Consider the following 5,320-nt stretch of genomic DNA (forward strand, 5'->3'; position numbering starts at 1 on the left):
TTTTTTTTTTTCACCACTATTTCTTTCATTAAATTGTTATAACTATACGAGACAGGTATTATTACTGTTGTTGCTATAGTCATTATAATAATCATTATTGTTTTACAGATGAGAAAAATGAGGCTCAGGGAGGGGAAGAGTCTTGCCCAAGGTCCACAACAAGATAGAGGCAGAGCCAGGACTCAAGCCCAGGTCTTCCTGGGTCTAGAGCCCACCACACCTTACTATTTACAATTGCTTTTTATATTGCATGTGAATGTTTCACAACACAATTTATTTACACATCAACCTCCAAAGTCCTGGAATTATATGATCCACTGACTTTCAACACAGAGACCATTTGGAATGTTAGGAACTTAACATCCTCTGAGTTATTGAACTTCACATTTTGAACTTTTGCTTGAAAAGAAGAACCAAAACAAGTGTAAAAATTCATAATTATTATTGATTTTAGTTCAGGCAGAAAATCACAAACAAATGCTGCAGTTGTGAATTAGCTAAAAAGGTGAACAATTTTCATCCTTTTATTTATTTATTTATTTATTCATTCTTTCATTCATTCATTCAACATTTTTGGTATATACTTTGTTCAAGCTTTGTGCCACACATATAAAGCATATTAAGGGTAAAACAATAACTAAGATATAATCCTATTCTAAAAAATGTATAAGGAAAAATATGAGTCAAACACAGACATACTCTACTATATATAAAGAAATAAATCTTGTTTTATATAGATGTGTGTATATATACACGTCATTTTACAAAAGGAGGAAAAAGTTATTTCCTGTTGAGAATCAGAGAAAACTCATTGAGAAGGCAGTCTTTGTGCTTGTTCTTAAAGAATGATTTGGATTTCAGAAATTTGAACCAGGGTATTCTAAACTAAGTGAATAGCGAAGAAAGAACACCACCAAACAGGAAAATTAGTGAAGTATACGTGTTCAGGTAAAGCAAAGGGGAAACACATCTAGTTTCATACTAGAATAGAATAAATATTTGATTTTTACTCAACTCTGCATTATCTAATACTTAAGTTCCTTCAGCAACAGCATCTAATCTCTGAACAAACCACTTTCAGTGACAGAAACTTCAAAACTTATGCTTTTTCCATCTCACCATCCTTATGTTGTCAAAATTTAGCATGTGGAGCTGCCCCAGAATAAACTGGCTGATTTCAGAGATGGGGACTGTAGGGAATTGAATTGTGCCCCCCCCCAAGTTTAATGTGTTGGAGGCTTGTTCCCCACTGTGACTGTTAAGAAGATGGGAATCCTGTTATGATAATTGAAAGGTGGAGCCTTGAAGAGTTGATTATGTTGATGGTTTAATGGCAGTCAGGGGCATGGTTCAGAGGGCTTTAACCATTCTCTCTCTCTGCTCCACCATTCTCTGCCCTGTGAGACCCCCTGCTGTAAAGCCACCACCCAAAATGATCCTCACCAGATGTGTTTCCTGGACTTTGGACTTCCCAGCCTCTGAAACTGTAAGAAATAAATTTTGTTTCCTTACTAATTACCCAGTTCCATGTATTTTGTTATAAGCTACAGAAACAGACTAATACAGGAACATGGTCATTACTATTTACAACCTAATTCTACCACTTTCTAAGGGAAAGTTCATCAAACTCTCTGATTCTCCACTTCCCCTAACTCTTCCTACAGAAAGAGATAGTACCTTCCCTACAAGATGATTAACGACAATCTACGATGTGTCTGACATGTTGCCGGTAGTCATAAACATTAAATATGTAATTATTTCTCCCTGATGCTTCTAATCACTGATCTTATTTTGACTCACTGAGGACACCCAGATAGACAGCTATTCAAATGTGCAAAGACCATTACTGTGTCAGTCTTCCATATTGTTTGTATGTATATTATGTGTGAGTGTTTGGGTATATGCCTCTTTACATTACATATTGTGATAGGCAAAAATAATGGCCCCCAAATATTTCTATATCTTTATCCCTGGATACTGTAAATATGTTAGATCACATGACAAAAAGACAAGATTGCAGATGGAATTAAGGTTGCTAATAACCTGACCTTAAAATATATAAGCGATTATCGTGAATTTTCTGGGTAGGACCAATAAATCCTTAAAATTAGGTAATTGCAGAAGAATTACCTGTTGGTAAGATGATATGTGAGAAGGACTTTACCTACCATTGCTTGCTTTGAAGATAAAGGGCAAGGGAGAAGCACAAGCTGAGGAATGGGGGCAGCCTCTAGATGCTGGAAAATGGAAGGGAATGGATTCTCTTCTAGAGCATCTAGAAAGGAACGCAGCTCTGCTGACACCTTGATTTTCACCCAGTGAGACCCACGTTGGACTTTTGACTTACATAACTTAAGATAATGTATTTATATTGCTCTAAGCCACTAAATTTGTGGTGATTTGTTACAGTAGCAATAAAAAACTAATAGACATATCCTGGCTTCTCCTGGATAAATTGTTTTATTTTCTTTATCTATAGTGAATTTGACCCAGATTTGTTTGTGACAAGCTAAGCTACTGAAGAGCCAGAGAGACGAGATCTGACCCTAACAATGACCTCCAAGAGAATGACATGATCAGAATACTGTGCCTACTCTACCAGTAGTTGCATATTCTCAGAACAGCATGGAAATTCTTACCTGTCTCAATGTAGACTCTTTCTAAGGCAACCTATTTTCACCTCAACATTAAAAAAAAGTTACAGGACACTAGATTTACTGAAGTGTCAGTCAACTAAAACACCTAAATTGTTTTCACCTAAATTGCTTTTAAAGCACTTCTCCATTTTGGTGGTAAAATTTTCGGAATATGTATATGGAGAAGATAATGTGTTTGTGTCATTAATGGAATAATGAAAAATACAGTGGTATCTACTCTATGCCTAGTAATTTAAAGTGAGCTGCTTTGTCCACTTGTTAGAAACAGGTCATGTTTTTCCCAGGTCCTCTCCCACTTACCTATTCAACAGTCTACTAGTCAAATGCTTGATTCCAATCATTCCTGATAACATGTCCTAGAAAGTCTTTGTCTCACAAGACAGGAACCTACTTCCCTGGTTTACAAAACACAGTATGCTCTCCTCAGTGACCAGGTTCTAACACTAATTTGTTTTTGAAGTCTACAGCTCTAAGTGAAGGATGTTCCCTTCTCCAGCCTCAGCTCACAAAATACCCACCTGCTAAGTCTGTAGCCCTTCTCCCCTCCCCAGCTTCCTGTATGGAGAGAAGATTAAAAAGGTAACATTAAATAACAAACAGTTGGATAGCCTTGGGAAAAAAAGCCAGACCCAGAGATATAAACCTAGGAGATAAACCAGAGATATATAACTTCATCTAGTGGTTAAGAATGTAAACTTTGGAAGTAAAAGATCTGAATTCAAAAAACAGAGTACATAATAGCTATGTGGCTATGATTAACTTATTTAATCCTCTAAATCTCCCCTATTAAACAGAAACGTCATAGGTTTGTGGCAAGGGCTGTGTAAGATACTTCATGTAAAACACTTAGCACAGTGCCTGGATCAGTAAAGATATTCAAAATGTGTTAGCTGTTTAATGACTATGGTCATCAAACTGTTGATGACATCATCAAATATGATGATGATGACAATTTTGTAGCCATATAAATAGTATGTTAGTTGAAAACATGACTGTAGATGAAATCACTAAGAAAAAAATATTGAAAGAAAAGTGGAGTGGAAAAAGAACAGAACCTTGGGGAACACCTATATTTAGGATGTGTTAGACAACATTTTACATAAATGGTCAGAACATTCTTCCTCTTACATGCTTTTTTAGATTGTTGCCACTTCCCCTGTCAAAAGGTGGTGATGGAGTTTGGATGTGCTGTCCCCTCCAAAACTCATGTAGAAATTTGATCCCCAATGTGGCAGTGTTGGAAACTGATTGAGTCATGGGGGCGGATCCCTCATGAAGGATTAATGCTCTCCCTGGGGGGAGGGGGGAGTAATGAGTGAGTTCTCGCTCTATTAGCTCCCACGAGAGCTGGTTGTTTATAGGACCCTGGCACCTCCTCTCTCTCTCTCTCTCTCTCTCTTGCTTCCTCTTGCCATGTGATCTGCTCATACCTACCAGCTCCCTGCCACTTTTCACCATGAATAGAAGCCACCTGAGGCCCATGCCAGATGCAACCGTCCCAGAATTGTAAGCCAAATAAACCTCTTTTCTTTATAAATTACCCAGTCTCAGGTATTTCTGTTATAGCAACACAAAATGGACTAAAACAGGTGGAGTCTATTTCTCTTCCTCTTTAACTTGAGTGGGCCTTTGTGATTACCTAAAGAAATAAAATGTGTAAAGCTTCATGGGTTTCAAGAATACTTCATATCTTGAAGACATGTACATTTGAATCCCTGAGCTGACAAGTAGGAAGTCTGGCTAGCCTGAAGGCAGTGTAGAATGTTTACCAACATAACTGCCTGCTATAATGTAGAAAATAAGAAATGTACTTAATGTAATAGATGATTTAAATAAGGAGATTTCTGGATAGAGCACTGAATCTGCTGTCTGCCTTCTTCTAACTGCTTATAGTAAAGTACAAGAGGAGAGAGATAACCAAAAGAAAGAATTATTAAATATAAAGGAGCCAAGATTTGTTGGGCAAATAAAATGTCTTTACTCTGAGCTTCTCTGAAGGAAAAATAATCCCATAATTAAGAAATAACTTCAGGACAGAGAAAAAGTCTAGCATACAGTCAAGAAAACATGGTCTTAAGATAAAGCCAAGAGTATGATTTTGTAAAGCCAAGAGTGAAAACTATTTTTAAGAAAAATTTAAGGTGGTACCTCAAATAGACAAAAGACTTTCTAGAGAATATTAAGGCATGTGTCAGAGATCTTTTCTATTCCACATGGGGCTCCTAAGAATCTGAAGTACATCATCCACAACAGTCACACAGGAAATCCAAGGTAGCACAAGGATTACCCTGAAGAGATCTATGATTGTGGATTTTGCCTAGTGGAGTGGATTATAAATTGATTCTTTAAAAAACAAAAACACAAAGTTTTTAAAGGAATGAGGTCAGCTTAGACTGAAAGGCACAGAAACAAAACCAAATGAAAGAGGCCTTTGGACTCTCAAACAAGCAGCAAGCAGGCAGAAAAACTACTGAGCTGAAGATACAGGCTACATTTTATGGAAAAGGCAAAGCCAAGAGCTGTGGAAAAATCATTCCCAGAAATCACGACTGAACCTTCATCAAGGAACTGGCAATATATGCTCAGCTACTCCTTCAGAATCTCTGAATGACTGCTGCACCTCCAAGTGCCCCTTTTTAAAATGGGAATGTCTTCTGTGGTTA

This window comes from Galeopterus variegatus, unplaced genomic scaffold (genome assembly GCF_000696425.1).
Source record: "Galeopterus variegatus unplaced genomic scaffold, G_variegatus-3.0.2 Scaffold1262, whole genome shotgun sequence".
NCBI classification, from domain to species: domain Eukaryota; kingdom Metazoa; phylum Chordata; class Mammalia; order Dermoptera; family Cynocephalidae; genus Galeopterus; species Galeopterus variegatus.